Source organism: Macaca fascicularis, chromosome 16 (assembly GCF_037993035.2).
Source record: "Macaca fascicularis isolate 582-1 chromosome 16, T2T-MFA8v1.1".
Classification (NCBI taxonomy): domain Eukaryota; kingdom Metazoa; phylum Chordata; class Mammalia; order Primates; family Cercopithecidae; genus Macaca; species Macaca fascicularis.
Genome location: NC_088390.1, coordinates 79,884,903 through 79,906,871, shown reverse-complemented (window position 1 = coordinate 79,906,871; position 21,969 = coordinate 79,884,903). Strand labels below are relative to the sequence as shown.

General features: G+C 55.3%; 1 protein-coding gene and 1 long non-coding RNA gene across 3 annotated transcripts in view; one reads left to right on the top strand and one right to left on the bottom strand.

Annotated features, from left to right (window-relative positions):
- The window catches only part of SDK2 (sidekick cell adhesion molecule 2), a 313,701-nt gene that overhangs the window by 88,714 nt on the left and 203,018 nt on the right, over nt 1-21,969 (top strand). The gene's annotated exons all lie outside the window — the stretch shown is intronic.
- LOC141408883 (uncharacterized) lies at nt 10,870-14,210 on the bottom strand. Its single transcript, XR_012426411.1, has 2 exons — nt 13,905-14,210; nt 10,870-12,308 (listed from the first exon to the last, which is right to left on the bottom strand). It is a non-coding gene; the product is annotated as an uncharacterized lncRNA (long non-coding RNA).

Here is a 21,969-nt window from a genome sequence, read left to right as displayed (position 1 = left end):
CCCCTTCCTCTCCTGGGCCTCAGCATCCTCAGTACCTAGAGACGAGGATGAGCTGCATGGAGTCCAAGGTCCAGTGCACCACTCCCAACGGCGCCTCCTCTGGGCCAGGAAGACTCCCATTCACACGCCACACCTTTGCATGAGCTGTTCTCCCCACTGGGGATGAGCTCCCCCTGCCCTCAACCAGTCCAAGTCCTGCCAGCCTTCAAGGCCAGTTCCAGACTCAAGCCCTCCATGAGGCCCTTGCTGGCTCATCTGTATAGAGAGCACTCCTGTTACTCCTGCTGTCTCTGGTCACCATCATCTCCTCTGCTCACCATCATCTCCTCTGCTCAATGCATAGCCTCCCAGGGCAAGACCAAGTATCTGTAGCCCAGCTCGGGGCTGCATATGCAGCTAGACAATGCAAGCTCTAGGGTTCACCAAGGCTGGAGATGGGGATTGGCACTGTCAGAGGGCCAACCCAGAACAAAGCTTCCCTGTCCTCCTTCCTCCCAGCCTGGTCCCCAGCCAGTCTGGGCACCAAGGCCCTGCCTGAGCTCAGAGCACCTCAAGGGTTCCTGAAGATGGAAGAGACTCAGGTCCTGGCAGGAGGAAACTCACAGAGTTTTGATCCTGCAATAAAACCCATATTCAATTGACTTTGTAACATTTACAGAACAACCCATGAATAAGTATAAATCAATACTCTAAAAACAGGATGCCCAAGAGCTCCATAGCACAACCGGCTTCCTGGAGAAGGTGGACTTTGAACCAGGACTTGACGGACAGAGCTCACACTTGCAGAGATAGAGGAGGATGCATCCAGGGAAGGAAAGAGATTTGCACAGAAGTGTGTATTAGTTTCCTACAGTTGCTGTAACAAATACCAGACTGGCTGGCTGAAATGATGGGAATTCATTTTCTCACAGTTCTAGAGACCAGAAGTCCAAGATCAAGGTGTTATTAGAGTTGTTTTCTTCCAAGGGCCATGAGAGAAGGCTCTGTCCTTGGCATGTAGATGGCTGTCTTTTCCTGTGTCTTTACATGGTCTTCTTCCATATGAGCCTGTGCCCTCACCTCCTCTGCTTAATCCCCATCAGCCACATGGGATTAGGGCCCACCCCAATGGCTTCATTTAATCTTAGTTACCTCTGTAAAGGTCCTATCTCCAAATTTAGTTGCATTCTGAGGTACCGTGGCTTAGGGCTTCAACAGATGAATTTTGGGGGAATGCAGTTTGGCCCATAACAGTGTGGATGTGGTTCTGCTTCATCTAGGTGCCTTTACGTAGTAGATTGATGAGCTGCTTCTCTGTGCCTGGCATTGCACAAAGCACTGGGCTTCCAAAGGGGAGGATGACTTGCCCCCTGTCCCGTCAGGGGGCCCCCTGGAAGAAGCAGAAGACCTGAAAGGGGGCAGAGACCGTGGGTTGATGAGGACAAGGGGTCTGCTCCAGGGTTAGGAATAGGTGGTCCCAGCTCCACCTGGAGGACATAAAACCCCCCTCCCTGTGAGCCGCAGGGCCCCAGCTCCCCTAGTAACCCTCCCTCCATGCTCCTGTCCTCTCCCCAGTGGGAAGAAGCCAGGGCTTCAGGGGAATGTGTTGGGGCCACCAGGTATCTCCCCTCGAAGAGGTCTTCTGCAGGCCAGATTTATACCTAGGGAAGGAGGAGGGAAACCAGCACTCCTGCATCCCATATTATCCTCCCAGCATTGGCAACACCCCAAAAGGCTGAGAGGAATCTGAGGCTCAGGCTGGAGCTGGTCATGCCCCCTCTGCCGACACCTCCTCAGGAAGGGGGTGACTGGCATCTCTGGATGAAGGCTGTGCTATAACAAGGGTGGGGGTTTGGGGGTGGCGCTGTTCACCTGGAGGAGGTATAGACCAGAGGAAGAAGGTTGCAGGTGGGATAGAGGTTGTGGCCAGGTAGTGGCTCAGGGGTGACCCTGGGCCTCAGACCTCTCTGTCCCCTCCTGTCCTTCCTTGTGCTATCCTGGCTTCTGGGGGGGCAGCTCCCTGCAGGAAACGCCATCATAGGGATAGGTGCAGCTGGCAGGGCTTGGGGGTGACTTGCCACTGGGCTGCTCACTGGCTCAGTGACTTTGGGCAGGACTTGTTTGATCTCTTGAGGCCTCAGTTTCCTCATCTTTACCAAGGGAATAATAACGTCCACCTTCCAGGGTCACTGTGGGGACCCTGGTATTAAACAGGCAGTAAGTCCTGGCTCGAAGCCCTTGACAGTGAGAATGGTCTATCAATATCAGTTTCCCTACTGGAGGCAGCCTCAGGCTCCCAACACTGGCCCGCTGTGGCCTGTCCTGCCCCATCTCTGCCTCTGATGATGTTCAGAACAAACACACACTCCAGAAGGTGCTTCCATGCTCAAGGCCACCTCCATGCCCAGAGTGGGGCCAAGAGCTCCCTCTGGTCCTTCCCTCCCAGCCCCCACATAAGCCTCTACCTTTGCATTCATCCTTCCAGAGAAGCAGCACGATGCTGCAGCCGTCTGCCCTGCCTGGGAGCTGCAGCCAATCCCAAAGGGTTGGGATTAGGATGCTCGAGGAACCCAGAACCCAAACGGGTCTGAGCCTCTTCTCGACAGCTCCTCTCCAAACAGTCCATCCATCTCTGAGCACCAGCCAGAGGCTCAGGGCGAGGGCTCTTGAGTTGAGAGCTTGCCAAGGAGAGGGCTTAGAGTGCAGTGTAAACGAAGCCAGAGCGAGGAGTGCAAATGAGTTGGTTCAAAGATGAAGTCGCTAAGGGAACTCTGTCTGGGAAGCAGCCTACAGCGGGGCCCATTGGCAGGGTAGTAGCACCGTCCTCAAGCTCTGCAGTCAGCCTGGCCGGGCTCAAATCCTGTTCCCCTGTGTCCTGCCAAGTTACTTAACCCGTTTATGCCTCAGTTTCTCATAGCTTAAGCGGGTGTGATGCTAGCACGTAATTCTCGAGTGCTGAGAAGCTAATCTAAGTGGCACATGATGGGTACCTGATAAATGTTGGTCATTATAATGATCTCATTCGATGTTGGGAAGGCAGAGATAAAAGCCCCACATCCCTAAATACAGTCTGCTTCCAATTCTCTAGCAACAGGCTGTCTCCTTGGCATATTTTCTCTGCCTGCTTTTCTTTACTCCTCCAAGCCATCCTGAGCTTTGTGTTAGAGTTTAGCAGGATTTTATTTTTATTTATTTATTTGCTTGGAAGAGCTGAGCTCCTGGTTGCCTCCATCAGTGCAGAGAGGATGCACTTCTAATCCCCGATGGCATGGGGAGCTCGGCAAGTGTGAGTGGAGGATGCAAGCGAGAGAGCTCGAATGAGCCCGGGAAGTGGACTGTGGGGCATTTGGCAAGACTCCCTGGGGGACAGAGGTTCTGTGCTCCGGCTCAGTACACTCAGACCTGCGCCTCGACCGTTGGCTACCCGGCCATCAGCCGGCAATGTGGACGGCCACCCCCTCCTCAGGAGGGTCCCCTGCGCCACTCCAGTTTCAATGCATGACACAGATGTCATGAGTCCTTGCCAAGCTGCCTTAACATGAGGGAGTTCTATCTCAAATATGTTGCACAAATGAATAATAAAAACAAAGGAAAATTACCCTCTTTATTGAAACTCATTTTATGAATAAAACAATTATTCTGGTAATTGAAAAAATGTGTCGTTAAATTAAATGCAGTGGTTCCTATTAAAATTTTAGTGCGTTTCTGCTGCTGCCGGCTAGAGGCTGGTAATTATAGACGAGAGTTTCGCTTTCTCTTTATTGTTTTTTAATCTCTCTGTGCTGCGGCTCTCCGACAATATTTTATGTCAAAGAGATTTAGAGCTGGGCCCCAGACAGGGGGGACATGCTGGCCGAGGGGTGGGGGCAGGGGTGGGGACTGCAGCGGCATCTGCCTGACTCTAGGTTGCCTTGCCACCCTGGCTGTCTCACAGTCTTGGTTGGTCTCTTCACCCATCTATCAGTCTGGTGGCAGCCAATCACAGCCCCCTGAATCTAGTGCCCGCCCCTCGCTGACCCTCTCTTTACTCAAAAGGAGTTGGAGAGGGAAGTGAAGACTGGACTTGTTATCCAGAGCTCCTGGGTCTCAGCTTCCTGCTGGAAGCTGAGTTTGGAAAGCAGCGGGGTGGGGTGGTCTGAAGGGCCCCCTGCCCTTAGGGGGACAACTAGGCAAGGTTGCAGAAGCTCTGCGTGTGTAAGCACCGTGAGGGCAGGGACCACGCCTGTCTTGCTCGCTGTGGCGTCCACAGCTTCCATAGCAAACAGTGTGTTGGAGGCTTTTAATCCATGTTAAGGAAGGAAGGGAGGGAAGGAGAAAGGAACAGCTGTATTAGAGCCTGCTTGGTCCAGGAGGGGTTAGGTTGAGGAAAAGGTGGGAGAATGGCCTAGAGGAACTTGGGCTTCCTTTCCAAGTCACCCCTGACACCAGAGATGGAAGGAGGGAGAAAACCGAAGGCCTCAGCCGCTCTGCTCCTTCCCCATTCCTGGCAGGAGCTGCGAGGCTCCTGGGCTCACTTAGACCGTCAGTGACTCCCCGCAGTATGTTATATGTCTCTGGTCCAGGCTGAGTTTCTGTTCTTTGTCTGGGAGATTAAGCTCCTGGTGGGCAAGGTCTCTGGCCATGCAACCTGCCACGGGGAGCTTGATGAATCGGGCTGGGGTGGGACGGTGTGGGCATTTATCACTAAGGCACCAGGAGCTGGTGGGGAGTTGGCCGCCATCGCCCAACGGTGTGGGAGGGAAGGCAGGGTGCACATCGAGTCCCCGGCTTGCGTGCTTTGTGGCTTCAGGCTACCACGTCAACCCACTGTGTCCTTCCTGGGCTGTGACCTCTCAGGTCCTTTCCTTGTCCTGCCTCTGCTCTGTCCTGTACCACAGGTGGCTGTCTTCCTGGCTTCCCGGCTTACCAGGCTCCCAGGTCAGCTGGCTTCAGGTTAGGTTTGGCCAGTGGGAGGCACGGGCAGGAGACAGGAGGTGGGAGGGAGAGAGAAGGTGGGGTCTCTCCCTTCCCTTCTGCCTCCACTGGCTTCCTTGAAGCAGCTGCGTTTGGCCCATGACTCCAGCTCCCTGTGGATGGGTGACTTGCCCTGGGCTCCTAACAACCTCACTTCCTCCTGGACCCCTCCAGCCTAGGGATGTAGAGGCCTCTTGTGTCACCAATCTCTGGGTTACCTCACTGTCTCCTGCTGGGCTTCTCAGCTGACTATCACCTGCAATCAGTTCCCTGTAGCAAATTCCTTCTGTGCGAGTATAGCCAGTAGTTTCTGCTTTCTTGATTGGACTCTGACTCTATGCCAACCTCCTTAACATCCCAGAAAGGGACGTGTGGCAGGAAGCTGCAGGGTAGGGGTGGGGGAATGGGAGAGGGTCAAAAGCTCTGTGGCTTCCTCGGGTCCCTGCTGCCCTTCCACCACCACCCTGACTGCCCCACCACCCAGGGTCTCTGTGCTGTGGCCCTCCACCTTTCCAAACAAGTGGCTGCTTATGTCCAGCCCATTCTAATTATCCTTTTGGTGCTAATTCATCCACACTAGGACAGCATCTCATTTTGGCAGTAATTGAGCTATTTTCCCAGTGGGACAAAGGGCTAGCAGGTTAGGGGTCCCTTCCTGGGGATGTAGCATTAGCAGCATATATTTCAGAGCCGTAAACCCTAGAGCAGAGTTGCTGGGAGGCCGGGGAGAACCAGTGGCTCCTGCCCCTGCAGTCTGCCACCTCCCTGACCCCTGGCCGCCTGCTGCAGCGGGCTCAGAACTCCATCAAGCATATTTCCAAGCCAGGCCAGCTCAACCTGACCTGGAAACCGTCAGGAGCACTAGATCAGGAAAGAGCCCAAGACAAGCCACGCAGGAAAGGGGCAGGTAGGGAGGGGGCCTGGCTGGTGCAGCCAGAGGGAGAAGCCCAGGGCTCGGCGTCCCCAGGACACAGTGCAGAGCAACTGGAGGGGTGCATTAGTGTCTTGCATGCATCTGCCTCTCTGCACCCCCGGCGGCCCTCACCGACGGTCTCATTCCAGATTCTGGTCACCACCACCCCTCTACCTGGTTATGACCAGGTCCTACTTGGCCTTCCCCACTACGTTGCAGCCAGAGTGATCTTTCTGATACAGAAATCTGATCTGTTGCTGCCGAAACCCTTCAGTGCCTCTCATCATGTCACCTTGCTCACATCTTGAACCCCCCCCCACCCCTCTCCTTGTCTCTGCCCACCATCCCCTCTCCCACACACTGTGGCTGATGGGACCTGCCGCATTCTCTCTGACCGAGTTGCTGCTTGTGTGTTCACCTCCCCTAAAACTTGCCCCCATCTCTGCTTCACTGACTCCCATCCGTCCTTCAGGGCTTGACTTAGACACTCCCTCTTCCAGGAAGCCTTCCCTGACCCATCCAGCCCCACCTTCTTCCCCCATAGCATGACACCTTACCAAGCCTTCCTCTTCCTTTGGTCTATGAGCAACTTGAGGGCAAGGGCTGAATCTTTGTTTGCAATTCCCAGCACATGCCAGGTGCACCAGAAAGGGTTTTTGGGTGAATGGATGAGGGATCACATCTCTTAACTGAAAATGAATTAATCAAGTACAAGCTAAAGGGCAAAGAGTACTTGCAGAGCTTTGAGTCTTGAGGAAGTGATGGGAAGCTTTCTTCAACAGTGAGCAGCCCAGGTGGTTGGCAGCTGCTCCACAATCAAGGCGGGCTGCCAGGAGGAGGCAATTGCCTCTTCTCTTCCCACTCCTCTCTCCTACTCCTCCCTGCTCCTCACTCCGGCTTCTCTGCCTGCCTAAAAGCTTTCTCACAAATGAAAATTGCTGCTTGCTGGGTTTTTCCTTCTGCAGGAAAATTGTTCCTTTATCAGCCAGCGACAGGGCCAGGGTGGGGGCTGCCGGTGCCCAGCACCTCAGCCAACAACAGGAAGGCTGATGGCATCATTTGGACAGGAGTCCTTGACGTGTCTCTTCAGGAGGCAGCCGGGGTCGTCATTGAGACTCTGAGTGGTGCTGAGAAGGAGAGCTGACAGCTTCAGCAGCTGGCGTGGATGACGCATCTTGGGGTATCTGAGAGAGTAACTGGGGCCAGAAGGAGGCTGGGCTGGGCTCCAGGGAAGCCACCTTCCAGCTGCCCTCCTTGGGATAGCAGCAAGCTTAAGTGTACAGGCCCAAGGTCCCCACCATGCAGAGCCTGGTTGGTGAGAGAGAAGCCTGATTTCCTCCCCCTCCACTTCCCCCAGACAGTGTGCAAGGACTGGGCAGTGTCCAAGGACATTTCCTCCCCAGGGAGGAGACAGGCTATCCAGGGCCTCTTGGGAGCAGGGCACAGTGGGAACCGCAGCAAGCTTGGTCTGCAGAGGGAGCCCAGCACTCCCAGCTTCTGTGCCAGTTAGACCTTGGCATCGGTTTCTATGTCCCACAAATGGGATCAGGATTGTCTGTCCCCTGCCCCAGGAGGAGTAATCATCCTGTGGCCAGGAAGCTGCAGGGGGAGCTTAGAGAGCAGCAGGGAAGCAGCTGTGGGGCAGCAAAAAGGGCATACATCCCAAGATTGAATGCCACCACTGCCACTTCCTAGCCCCGTGACATTAGTGTGTGACTTAACCTCTCAGCCTCAGTTTCCTCAATCTGTAAATTGGGCCATTGATAAGGTTTGGCTCTGTGTCCTCACTTAAATCTCATTTGGAATTGTAATCCCCCCATGTTAAAGGTGGGGGGCCTGGTGGGAGGTGATTGGATCACGCTGTTCTCGTGAGTTCTCAGGAGATCTGAAGATTTAAAAGTGTGTGGCACTTCCCCATCTCTCTCTCTCCTGCCCCACCATGGTAAGACATGCTTGCCTCTTTCCCTTTGCATTCTGCCATGATTGTAAGTTTCCTGAGGCCTCCCAGCCATGCTTCCTAGGAAACCTGCAGAACTGGGAGTCAATTAAACCTCTTCACTTTGTACATTACCCAGTCTCAGGTAGTTCTTTATAGCATTGTGAGAATGGACTAACACAGCCATGAAGAACACTTCAGCAGATCTGATCAAATGAGATCAAAAATCTAAAAAGCATCCAGCACAGCCCCGGGCCCCCTGAACTGCTCAAAACCGGCTTTTTCCTTTGCCTTCCCTCCCTTCTGACCAAGAGCATGAAGGAGAACATGGGAGACCTTCTGAACATCTTCGTGGTGTCTCTGCCCTGTCTGGGGTGGTACAGACAGGCCCCGTTGGGAGGTGGGGAATGGGACACAGGACTTGCTGAGTCTCCACTGTCCCCATCTCCCCATCTGCACTCTTGGGTGGTTCCCTTGCTGCAGACCAGCCCTGTTGGAGCTGGCAACGTACATGCAGCACAGAGGGGTTCGTCCTGTCCCTGGGCACAACGGTTGGTCTAGCGTCAGAGCCTTTTACCCAATCCAAGCCCAAAGCCTCCGTGTCTTCAGTAAATCAAGGGCTGCAGGTCACTCATCCCTATTCATAAAATCACAGAAGCAATAAACAAATGACAGCATGGAAGGACCTTTAGGCTCCCCTCTCTCATCCCCTGATTGCAGGTGAGGAAGTTGAGCCCTAGAGACCTGCCTGCCCTGCAGAGGGGGCGTGGCTTAGAACCTTGCAACTTGCCTAGGTCTCGAGGGAGTGGACTCTGTGAGACACTGACTCTATCACTTGCAGCTGTGTCCAAAAGAGGAGACTTGGCTAAAGCCAGACCAGATGCCCTAGATAGGGCAGGCTAGGACCAACCAGCCTGACTCAGGGGGATGCATGCAGGGGAGGGAGGGAAGCACCTGGATCAGTGCCTGGCTCCAGAGTCAAGTCAGCTTTCCCAGTGTGGCGGCAGGACAGCACAAGGACGTGGCTAAGAGTGCAGACTGGGGGTCCCAGGGAATCTGAGTTTGCATCCCAGCTCTGCACCTGTCTACACCATCCCTGCACCTCTCTGAGCTGTGCTGTTCTCAAGACCCTGATAACTCGAGTGGTTGGGCATTTGAAAAATCAGTCCGCTTATTCTGAAATGTACCTTCCCTACCAGATCATAGATCTTGCCATGTCAGAACTGAAAGGGACTTTGGGTCACCTGGCCAGGTCACTCCACAGACCCACAAGGCCCCAAGACCCAGAGACAGGAAGCGAGGTCTCCCCACCACCATGCCAGGGGGCCACACCTGCTGCCCAGGCCAGGCCATGGCCCCAGGCAGGCCTGAGAGGGACCTTGCCCAGACACCTTGCTCCCTCTGATCAGCCAGGGAGGATGCAGTGTGGCCTGTGTGGTGAGTGGGCTGCAGTGTGGCCTGCCTGGTGACCTGGGGTGGGGGCCCTTCCCTTCTCTGGCCGAGGCTGTTCCACTGTCTCCTGCTTTCTCTGCCCTGCCTTGCAGCTCCGTCCTCTTTAAGCGAGCCCCGTGCTGTAGCAGAAGCAGCTGGCCCAGGTGTCATTTCAGAGCGAAAGTGCCCATTAAACCACGACTGGCCGCCAGGCCCATCCAGTCCCAGGAGCCATGTTCACAGACGTGTCAGCTAATGAACTAATTGATTCTTTCCTGCTCCGCCTGCACAGGAGAGAGGCAGGTCTGAGCTCTGCCTCCGCCTGCCTTCGGGGAGGGAGAAAGGCGGAGGGGGCAGCTGGGGAGGGTCCAGGCTTCCCATCTCTCTCTCTGTCTCTCCTCATCCCCTGCCCCTGACAGCACTTCTTCCCCCAATACTTTCCTGAAAAGCCCTTCTGGTGTCTTTTCCCCAACCCCTCCCTAGTCCCATCTTTTGAGCCCTGGGGTCTGAGTCTATGTAGGGATTGGCCTCATCTGAGTCCTAGGTTGCACAAGCGTCCTTGCTCTACAGCCTAACTGCTCCATACCCTGGCCACCTCCCAACTTGTCTGACCCAACCCAATCCTAAGAAGCAGAGGAGGAATTGGCCCCAGCTGCCTGAGAGACCCTCTCCCAGCCCCCAGGCACACTGTGAGGTTGGTGGAAGAATGAGACCAGAACTAGTCCTGGACAGACAGGCTGGGCATCCCAGGGCAGCTTTGCAGCTCTAGGACACCCTCCTGAGAGTAGCTGATGGTTGCATCATCCAGCCCAGTGGGGACTTCCATTAATTGGCTTTAATCTGGTTGGAGGAGCAGCTGGAAATGGCAGTGCTGTCCCCCAATCTCCTAGTGTGACGTATGTGATCTGCCTTCTGAGGCCCCAGACTGTGGTGGGTGGAGGTGGGGACTCCTCTGTTTCTGGTCCATTTGCCTGCTTTCAGCAGGGCATGTGTAGCTCAAATGCACCCCTTCTCTCCCTTCCCTGGCCCTTCTTCTTGCACCTTTCCCCTCAACCCCCTCATCTCTAACCCCTACCACCAGTGTCTCTCAGGTAGCTCGTGTGTGGGTGCGTTCATTTAGGAGGAAAGTCTCACTGAGGTGGCGACACAATCACTCTCCACAGGGTCCCCCTCCTGCCGTGGGACCCGACCCACATACAGTAGGGGTGAGTCAGGGGCAGGACAGCAGGCTGGGCAGCTGGGGAAGAAACCCGGTGGGGTCGAATGAGTCCAGCAGGGACGAGCTCCCTGCCGTTCATTCTCTAAAGGAAGGGATTTCCAGGGGAGGGAAACCCCAACAAGATACAGAGGCCATGGCCCCCAAGGTGGCCTTCCTCCTTGGGACTCCACTGTGTGTGTGTGTGTGTGTGTGTGTGTGTGTGTGTGTGTGTGTGTGTGTGTGTGTGTTGAGAATGCTTTATTAGGCGAAACCACATACTATGAAAATCTTTAAAATGCAACAGGAGGGGGCCCAAGGAAGAAGGAGTGGGGGCCCAAGGAAGGAGTGGAGGCCCAAGGAAGACAGAGTGGGGGCCCAAGGAAGAAGGAGTGGAGGCCCAAGGAAGGAGTGGAGGCCCAAGGAAGGAGCCTTGACAAGGGGGTGTGCTTGGGAGGCCTGTCTCTGCAGAAGACAGGTCCAGGGAATGGAGGTCCCAGTGACCTGAGATCTGTAATTCACTCCCGACAGTGAAGGACCTGCTGCCCCAGCAGCCTGGATGAAGAGCAGGTCCTGGCATGGGCGCTGCACTCCCGAACTCTGACCCCAGCTGCTCCCTGCTTCCCCTCAAAAGTGTCATGGAAGCCATTTCCCCTCCCTGTTCGGTTTCCTCCCTGTGAAATGAAGAGGTTAAGTTAGATGCTTTCTGAGGTGATTCTTGGCATGATTTTGACATGATGTGACTTGATTCTGGGACTGCTAGGTAATTCAACCCTCCATCCACTGTCCATCCATCTATCTGTTATCCATCTGTCCATGTATCCATTCTGTCCATCCATACACATGTGCATACATACACATATTCATCCATCCATCTGTTCATCCATCCATCTGTCTTTCCTTCTTTCCATCCATCCATCCATCCACTCATCCATCCAATAAGTGGAGAACCTTCTTTCTGCCAGATCCCATTGCAGACTTTGACAGTGACACAATGATCAATGTGCCAGGCAAGTCCCTGTCCTCACAGAGCTCAGCGCGAGTGGGGAGACAGGCAAGGGAATGGCAGTGATGATGCTGTGAAGAGGAGGAACTATGAGAACAACATGGCAGACCTCAGTCCATCCACTGGGGAGTCAAGGAAGGTTTCCTGAAGGAAGTCACTGAAGCTGCAACCTGAGGATGACAGGGCTAGGCCAGCTTCACAGTTTGTTGTGGGAGTTTAAATGAGTCCATCGAAGACAAAGGATGTGGAAAGCCTCTGTACATACAGGGGACCGTCATTATGGGATAAACCTTTAGCGTCTCCTTGCCTCCAGGTGCCCTGACCTTTGGCCACATGAAACTATCTCCTGTGTCCCAAACACACTGTGCTCATGTTACCGCCTTTCCACTCATCTTCAAGACCATGCTGAAGGGTGACTTCCTCCGTGGAGCTCTCCTGGTGTCCCCTAGCGTCCCTCTGCCTGCAGTTTAAGAGCACTTGCATCTCTCTCTGAGTGTCTGCCTTCTCCCTGTGATGAGTGTCTGGGACCCATGGGCGGCCTCACCCAGGAGGCACTCAGTTCACACTTGCAGAGCGGCATCACCCAGGGATGGAGGCTGCCTTTCCGCCTGCACCTTGGGGTTCCCGGAGGCAAGCCTGGCCCTTGTGCCTCTCCTAGCGGGAAGCTGGTCAGGTTGGACTCTGGAAGAAGGTGGGAGGCTGGCCTGCCCCTGTTCCCCAAGGGCAGTGCCCATGCACCAACCTGGGCCAGTAGCTCTTCTCGGGCTCAGACTCGTGGCCACATCTACATCAAGGTACACTTGCCCAGCCACATCCCTTGTATGAATAACTCCAGTGTCGATTGCCGGAAGAGTCTGGGGAAGGTGATATTTTCCTCTGAAGAGTGGTTCTTTGTCTAGTGGGAGGAGGAAGCGATCATTGGGCTGTCGCTTAGGTAGACTCTGCTTCTGCATATGGAAGAATAGGGATGGGCTGTGTCACACACCTGTCCTCGGGGTGGGGAATCCTTTCCCAGGGGATGTGAGTAGCATGGCATCTGCCCTGGTGTGCCTTCTTTGAGGACGTCGGAAGGACAGCCCCACACACACCACACCTGTGAGGGTGCAGGCACCATTACTGCCTCAACCCTAGGGAGGGCAGGCCATCCCACTCCAGCCTCTCCTCCTCCTCCCCTTCCCAGCCCTTCGGGAGTCCCCACATCCTGGATGAGAGGGCAGGGAGCCGAGTGTCCCCAGTCAATGGAAGGCTGCTGGTCACTCATCCCTATTCGTAAAATCCCAGAAGCAATGAACAAATGACAGCTGGGAAAGACCTTCGGATTCCCCTCTCCCATCCCCTCTCTTGCAGATGAAGAAGCTGCGCCCTGGAGGGGACCTGCCTCTGCTGCAGAGGTGGCGTGGGCCTAGAACTTGTGACCGGCCCCCATCCCAGGACTCACACCAATCTCCCCGGATCCCAGTCACGCACTCCAGGGCCTGGGGAAGGGTGTCTTATAAATGTCCTCACTTCCGGGTGCTTGTGGGGCTGCAGTCATTTCTGGGCATCTCCTGCCCTTTCTGGACTTTAGCACCTAATTTTATATTTGATATTTTGTGTTCTTAAAGAGGGCCACCAAATGGCATGAGTTTCAGGCCTGTTGCAGGCCCAGGGAGGGAGACCAAGTGTCCTCGGGTCCCAGCCTGGCCCTGCCAGAGGCCCCGAATCCCAAGACCCCTCCACTGCTACCTCTCCATGGCTGACCCTTCTCCTGGGGCCTTGCTCTCCCCTTGCTGCCTCATAATCCTGCCCTGCCTCCACCCCTCCTTGTTGAGGGGACAGAGGCCCAGCCTGCCCAGCAGCGCACTGCTCACTGAGGGCCCCGTGCTGCCCGCCAGGCCCCACCTGTTCACTGAGGGTCCCGCAATGCCCCCCGGGCCCCGGCTGTTCACCGAGGGCCTCGCGATGCCCACTGGGTCCCACCTGTTCACTGAGGGCCTCGCAATGCCCCCCGGGCCCCGGCTGTTCACTGAGGGCCCCGTGCTGCCCCCCGGGCCCCGGCTGCTCATTGAGGGCCCCGCGATGCCCCCGGATCCTGGCTGGAGTTTGCTTGTTGCAGGTTTCTCTCATTCCTGCTAAGCTGTTTCACCAGCCCCCTCCACCAAGCGGGCGCCCAGGAGGCCAAGTCAGGGCTGCTGCAGGCACATACAGATGGGACGACCCCTGCCCTCTCTTGTAGCACCCCCTCCATTGCAGGAGCAGCCATCCCCACCGGGAGCTACCCCTGCTGCTGTCAGGCAAGTCACAACCTCAGCTTTGTTCTCCCAGCCGTGCTGGTTGATGGGAACCCACCTCAGAAGGCACCAGGGGTGGAAAGCGTGGAGGGTCAGACAGAGAGACACAGCCCCCAGAGAGGGACTTGGGGCCAGCACACTGCGTGCACTGTGATGGGATGGGCCAGTCCCAGGTACTTTAGACATCCCTAGAAGCAGAGAATCCAAAAATACAACCTCACCATTGTATGACACTTGGCAGTTGGCAACACGCACTTCACAGACGCTGCTTTATTTAATCCTTGTCGCGATGCTCCTGTAAAAGAGATGCCATTGTCACTGTTTATCAGCAGGAGAAGCTGAGGCTCAGAGAGGTTCGGGGCTGTCCTCAGGGCACATAGGCAAGAACAGGCCTGGACTTGCATCCCAGCCTAGGTGGTTACCACCAAACCACGAGCCCGATTGACTAGGATCTCCCACTGGGCTCTAAATACATTTCGAATATTCTGTAGCCGGATTCTGTTTGTGCCAAGCTGCTTTTAATTCAACGTCCGCACATTCCTGTCACTCAGCACAACTCCGCCCTGAGCCCCCTTCCTTCTGCCGCTATGCATTCTGGGCAAATTCATTTTCACATCAAACCAAACAAAAGCAGGCGAAATCAGGAAGGTAAACATGCCACAAGAAATGGAGAGCCGGCCGGGCGCGGTGGCTCAAGCCTGTAATCCCAGCACTTTGGGAGGCCGAGACGGGCGGATCACGAGGTCAGGATATCGAGACCATCCTGGCTAACACAGTGAAACCCCGTCTCTACTAAAATACAAAAACTTAGCCGGGCGAGGTGGCAGGCGCCTGTAGTCCCAGCTACTCGGGAGGCTGAGGCAGGAGAATGGCATAAACCCGGGAGGCGGAGCTTGCAGTGAGCTGAGATCCGGCCACTGCACTCCAGCCTGGGTGACAGAGCGAGACTCCGTCTCAAAAAAAAAAAAAAAAAAAAAAAGAAATGGAGAGCCAGCAGGGAGAGATGGAGGGATGGTGGAGCGAGCTCTGGCCTTGACGTCGTCATGAAGTGGACCATGGGCACTCACCTCTCTACACATCTCAGGGTCCTTGTCTGTGAAATGGGGGTGGTGCAGTATTGTCCTGCTAAGACAGAGGTGAGGATGTCGAGAGGGGATGGGATGGAGTACCCAGCGAGGCACCTGTGTGCTAAGTGTGCTGTCCAAGCTGGCCTTGGTCCTTCTGATGTCATCTGCGGCTTGGGGATGAGCCATGCCCCACATCCGCTCCACCAGCAGGGAGAGCCTGGCTCTGGCCTGGTCTACCTTTTAGAAGGGTGGAGAGCTCCTAGCAGGCAGCTGTTTCCACACACTGCAGCCCATCCCCTGCAGACCCCAGGGCACCTCCTTTTGCTGGTGCCCCAGCCCCCTGGGGCCCAGCTGCCTCTCCCCAGCCAGAGCTGTCCTCACAGCTGCTCTGAGGGTGCTCATACCACTTTGGCCAGGAGCATGGGAGGGGTGCCCCATGTTGGGGGCTGGGCAGACATCCACTCTCAGGGGGCCTAGCAGCTGCCCATTGGCAGCTTGATGGCCGAGACCACATTTGCCGGTGAGTGCTATAGGGGAGGCTGGGGTGTACGGTGTAGCCACAACTACAGGGCAGGCTTGGCCCCAACCCCTGCCCCAGGGAAGACTCTGGACCACCCAGTAATCTCTGTCAAGTGCTCACCTGCCTCCCAGGTAGGGCCTGACTTAGCGGTAGATTAACCACAGCCCACGAGGGGAGTGGCAGAGGACAGGTCACTGGCATGGATGCCCAAATGTGAGACTTTCCTACCAACTGATGGTTGTCCTCCCAGTTACCCTCCTAGCTAGCCTCAGTTTCCTCATTTATCAAATGGGAAGAGGCCCAAGGACCTTTTGGTGAAAGCAAGTGACATAGCACCAGGGTCATGCACAAAGCGTTTTGCTTAAGTGGGAGCAATAAATAAATAAACATTATCCTCAGTTATAAAATGGGTATATGATATATATTATGTTATGGGTTTAATAGCAAATATCATACCTAGTCCCGTATTCCGTTAGGAGAATCACAGGGGTGATGAAAGACCCTGCTGAAGCTACAGTAGTCTCATTGCGACAGCAGGAAGCGTTGACGTTAGACACAAAGAAATACGTTTATTGTATTGGGGACTGTGTGTGTGTGTAAAGTTCCAGTGTTATTGGAGAATGAAGTCAGGGATGGAATCCACTCCTGGGATTTGCAGTAACAAAGTCACATGCTCAGTGGCTTAGAACCACCGAAATAGATTCTATTGCCTTGCTGAGGGTGGGACGTGTGACCTCGGGGTGTCAGCAGGGCCCTGCTCCCTCGGAGGCTCTGAGCAGAATCCTTCCCCACCTCTTCCAGCTTCCGGTGGGGGCCGCCCATCCTGGGTACCCCGGCTCACAGCCGCATGACCCCGTCTCCACTGAGGGCCGCCCATCCTGGGTACCCCGGCTCAGCCACATGACCCCATCTCCGCTGGGGACCGCCCATCCTGGGTACCACGGCTCAGCCACATGACCCCGTCTCCGCCTCTGTCATCACATGGCATTCCCCCCGTGTGTCTCTGCCCATATTCTTCTTCTCAGGACACCAGTTAAATTGTATTGGGGCCATCTTCGTGATGACATCTCAACTTGGTTACCTCTGCAAAGACTATTTTCAAAGAAGGTCACATTCACAGGTCCCAGGGCTGAGGGCTTCACTGTATCCTCTGGTGGGACTCAGTTCCACCCACAACAAGGCTCTTGCTGCCACCCAAGCAAAACGTTTCGTATGTGACTCCGATGCTGTGTCACTTGCTTTCACCAAAGGATCCTTGGATCTGAACCCTAGCTGTGCTTTCGCCCCCCACCACCCCCTAGCTCCCTCTCGCCTCTCCCCATCAGCGTCCCCATCTGGCCCGCCCTCTTCTGCTGGCCTCTGCCCACTCCTGGCTGTGCTGAGCTGAGCAGGGCTGATGTATGGCTGGGTGTTTAATCTTTCCCTTCCCGCTGACCCTGCCCCGGCGCTCCCGGACTGCCTCCCTCACAGACTTCACTTCCCTTTGATGACAGATGAATGATTTCTGGCTGTCCCCGTTAACGGTTGTTCTTTCTCTTTAAGGGGTCTGCTCAGCCTCTTCAGGGAGTGATGGCCAAACACATTTCACGCGACAAGGAAATATCCCCAAAGCTTCTCCTTAGTTCCTTGGGAGATTTGGGGTGCGGGACATACCCTGGTTCCTCTTCTCTTTGGGGATGGGGGCTTCTAAGGAACTGAGGCAGGGCACCGTGGTAAGGCCACTCCACCTGTTCTTTCTCCAGCCTTCTCCTGAGGTCACCTGCCCCCTTCCTCATAGAGGCTCACTATATTCTAGAGAACGCTTTCAGGGTCTACAAAGGAGATCAGAAGGGCACCTGGTGGTTCAGAAACTAAGTGCCCTGAAGGTTAGAGCAGCAATGGGTGACCTCCTGGGCCCAGGGCAAGGGAGTCCAAAGGCCTGGCTTCTAGGCCCACTCTGCTGCTAACTGGTCAGTGCCCCATCTAGAAAGTGCTGACACTGAGGCCAAGGTGGGACTCCTAGCCTCTTAAGGCTGAGAAGAAATGGCTGTGGTATACACTGGGCACCCGCTAATGTGATTTCCTGTCCTCTTCCTCTCCTCTCCTCTGATCGTGGTAGAGTTGGGTGCTTCCAGAGGAATCACAGTGTTTCTCCGGAGCTGCCCTCCCTGAATCCCCAGTGTGGCCCTGGGTGGCCTGGGTGTAGGCGAGAACCTGTTTGATTCTGTTCATTTGGAGGCCACGAGGTAGTTTGCTCATCCGTTCGTCTTTTCAAATGTCACCTGTGTACGTTTATTTTACTTATTTTTGTATTTATTGAAAGAGCTATCTTTGCACATTTTAAAGCCAGAGTCCTGGATTAGGGCTCCGAGGCCCCAGCATCACATGGTGAGTTTCTGGCAGAAGACCCGAAGTGATGCATTTAAAAGGAGACGGAGAGATGGATGGGGGCCCGGGGGAGCTGGTAAGGGGAGTCGAAAACAAAGAAGAAATCGGAGCCTGGTGGAGCGGCTGGAGTACAGACTCAGGAGCCAGCAGACTGGCCAGCTGATTTGTATCTGGGTGGCTTTGGGAAGCTGCTTGACCTTTCTGTGCCTCAGTTTCCCTGTCGATAAAATCAGCACAATTGTGGCACCTACTGGAGGTCAGTCTGTCTGGCTTCTGAGTCTGTGCTATTACTACAAATATTCACTGAACCTTTCCTGCCAGGCCAAGCGCAATGAAAACTGCCATTCCTGGAGTCAGAAGTCTGTCTCCCAGGCACCAGCTGTAAGTTACCTATCTACACTCTTACCATCTGCAGAATGGAAATAAAACCACCCATTCTGAAGAGATCAGTGGGGACTGTGTGCCAGGTCAGGTCAGTGCACAGGCGACCCCTCCGCACTCTTCATCCCGTTTTCTTTTAGCTATTGGGGGTTTGTGAATGGGGAAACTGTTTTGTTATTCTTCCCCTGGTGTCATTTTTTATTTTCACTCATAAGGATGAGTTCAGGGTGCTTCCTGGCAAGACAATAGAAGAGCAAAGTGAATTTGAAGTGGGGAAACTGAGTCAATGCAGCAGGAGATGCACCATCGGATCGGCACATTGAGAAGGGCCTTCCTTCCCCCTGCTTAGGTGCAATTCTCCCTCCCTGAGTTGATTTCTGCCTCCTCCTCCATCCCAGGCTGGGCACATCCCCACCCACACAGGCTTCAGTCTGCTTTGGCAACCTGCTCATCCCCCCAAACCTCCCCCTCTCCCCAGCCCCCACGCTCCAGGCTGCAGAACCCACTTCTCCATCCCTTCCGCCCCTCCGCCTGCCTCTCCATTAGCAGATCTGGAGCCCGATGAAAGGAGCCCTTATGAGCTGGGTCAATAGATCCAACTTTGGGAGATAAAAGCATGGGGGCTGGGGAACAAAGTGGGAATCGAAGGCAGAGGAGGCTGGAGTCGGGGCAGAAGCGGGAGGTGAACCATCGAGTTCTGAAGGCCCCAAAGCGAAATCGACAGATTGAAAATCTGCTTTGATGGCCTCTCCGTTTATCTCCCTCGTTAACAGACGTGGCCATTTGGCAGGGGCAAGGGGAGCAGGGCAGGAGTTTGGCTGAATTTCAAGTTTGATATCTCAGGGCTCACAATCCATCGTCTCTTTGCATAAAAAGGGATTAATATCTGCGGCTGAGTATTAACCGAGGGCCCAGTCACACATGATGCGCGCGCACACACGCACATGCGTGCACATGCGTCGTGATCCTGAGCCGTCGCCTCTGACCAGCACCATGCTAAGATCCATCCTCACAGTCCCCAAAGCCTCAGGGTGAGCTAATGCTCCTGCACCCCAGATCTCACTCCTGCCCCTCCACCCAGCGGCCCTCCAACCTGTTTAGAGGGAGGCCTCCCTGTCCCATTATGTAAATAAAGTGCAGGGACAGACATGTTGATCCCATTAGGGGGATTAGTTACTCAGGAGGCCGAGATTAGAATATCAGCAGGAAGGCAGAGGAGGGAAGGAAGCGGGGCTGCAGTCTCCTTTGCCCTCTGGAGCCACTTTTGTAGCCCCCCCAACTTAAAAGAAGTCCCCAGTGGACCCTTGTCACCTGCCCCCAGCATGGCCAGGGGATGTGAGGCAGAAACTAGTTGTGCATTGCTTGCACATGGAGCCTTGGAGAAGGAAAGCAATGAGTGATTCTGCGGCGCCCCTCGCTGGCGTGGGGGCAGCGTGTTCTGCTGCCTCTAGGACAATAGCCAGCAGCCCCAGCTGTCTCTGTGTGGCCCCCCTGGTCAGCTCTTCCCCTGCCTGAAAAGACATCTGCACACTTAGCCCTGGTACAAAGAGAGGCGGGAGGTGCCCAGGTCAGCCAGCCTGGACGCTTGGAGGGTGTTAGAGGGCAGAGAGGTGGGGGGTTCAGTGGAAGCCTCGGAAGGAGGCTGGAGAGGGGTTGGGGTGGAACACCAACAAGGAAGTAAGTCATAGCTTCTTCTGGGGCATGAAAAGAGCCTCTGAACTCCCAACACCGAATCCTCCACAACAGCACAGCCTGCAGCTGTCTGGATCCCAGTGACCTGCTTGCTGACCCAGCCCTCCCGCTAGGCCAGTGGTTCTCAAAGGGTGGCCTGTGAGGCAGCAGCATCACCTGAGAACTTGCTAGAAATGCAAATCTCAGGCCCCACCCAGACCTGCTATATTAGAGGCCGTGGGTGGGGCCCTGCACCTCTGTGGTCTAACAAGCCCTCTGGGTGATGCTGATATAGCCCAGGTGTGCTCTGGTCCATGAACTGCAGGGCGGGGAAATTGGGATTTGCTTGCTAGTGTAGGCAAAGCAGGTGGAACCAGGTAAGAGTTTCCAAGATGTGTGAAATCAGAAGAGGAAAAGTGTCAGGGTGGGCGTGGTCCTTACGGAGGGCATCCATCACCCCAGCCGCCCCCTGCCTTCTCCCCACATGAACAGTGATCATTCTGATCCAAGCAGCTTTGTGTGCCAGGAACTTGATTGGCCCCACCCAGGTTCCTAATCAGCCCCCTGCCAGCCACGTCCATAGATAGAGAGATTTCTGCTCCACACCCTTCCTTTGGTGATGGGCAGGCAATGGTGTGCCAGAGCCGGTGCTCACTGTGCACCTCTCTTCCCAGTCTGTGGCCCGTGATGTCCCACTGATAGCTTCAAATCAGCCATGGCTGGAGCATTTACACCAGGGAAATTGGCAATGGTGGGCAATCCGGGCTTTTTTATTTTTCCTGGGGAACAGGATGTTAAGTGTTCACCAGCACACGTGTGAGCACACATGTGTTGCCTGTGAAGCAAGACAGGGGAGGAAGGAAACAGTCTGTGTTCCCCAGGAGGCAGCCGGACTGCAGAGTGCCCCAACCCACCATTCGCCCAGCAAGTGCACACCAGTACCGGGCACCGTGCCTAAGATGAAGCCATCATGTCATTTGTCCTGTCAGCAACGCCAGGAGGGAGGGCGGACATCCCCATTTTACAGATGAGCTCAGAGAAGTTATGCAGCGCATTCTAAGCCGCGCAGCAGAAAGCGGCAGAAAGCAGCAGAAAGCGGCAGAGCGGGGATTGCAACCTGCGTGGTTGTGACTCCCATAATCCTGCTCTCAAGGAAGGTGGGACAGGAAATGTACGCAACCCATGCACAAGAGAGGGCAGCCCCGTGCTGTCGTCACACACGGATGAGGCTTGGCGTCGAGGCCACCTTCGGTTTCCTGGTCAGGGCTGTAGGGGATTGGCGGTGTCCTCTGGGATGTCACTGTGAGATGGGCAGGGAAGAGGTTCCGCTCTTTCTCCTCCAGATTCCAGGATGTCCTGGGGACTCCTCCTCAAACTGTGCACTGAGGCCTGGGCTAGAGACCCCATCTGCCCCTTGGAGTCTCAGGCTGCCTCCCTCCTCCTGGGTTCGTTAGACCCAGCAGCGCGCAGATCGGCCAATCACAGAGTATCCGCACAGGGAGCCCTAGAAGATGCAAAGGAGTCCAGGGAGCCTGGCCCACTGCCTGCAGCCTACTGAGAAGAAGGGGAGTTTGGGTAATAGCCGCCGCTTTCCCCTAAATGAGAGGAAGAAAGATCAGGGCCTAGGCCTGCGCCACTCTCGGCTGTCATGCAAATGGATGGTTTCAATCCCAGGATGCAGTCACACCTCCTCACCAGAGCCAGCCAGCGCCAGGACTCCAAGACCTCTGGCTCCCCTCCACCGGCCTTCCCTGCTGCCCTGCCGGTCTCACGCTCTGCCTCTGTGCGTCTTCCTGCCCCTTCCTTTTGTGACTTGACTTCTCCTTCTCCTTCCTGTCTGTCTTTTCTCCCATCACCCCCCCATGCTGTCCCTGCACCCTCCACTCCATACCCCCCAGGCCTCGCAGAGCTCAGGCGTCTGCCGGCGTCACCTCTTTAGCGCTGCCTCTCTGTCCCAGGAATGCTTTTTTCCTGGTCCCTGCCTTGCCCCGTGCCACCCTCCTCCGAATTGTGGACAGCTGTGTCTCGCTGCCTACCAGCTATTTAATTCCACTCCCCTTTCCCCAGCAGCAGACCCACTCTTGCATCTGCTCGTTGATCCTCATTCATTCATACACAAGCATTCATTCCTTCAGCAAGGATGGACTGAGTCTCTCCTACCAGCCACCGCACTGCACTGTCCTGTGGTTGCTGAATAAAAGTGCAGACATCCCCAGGCTTCTAGGGGCTTACTGGAAGCCCCTAGGGTAGGGAGGAGGAGGAGGAAGAGGAGGGGAGGAG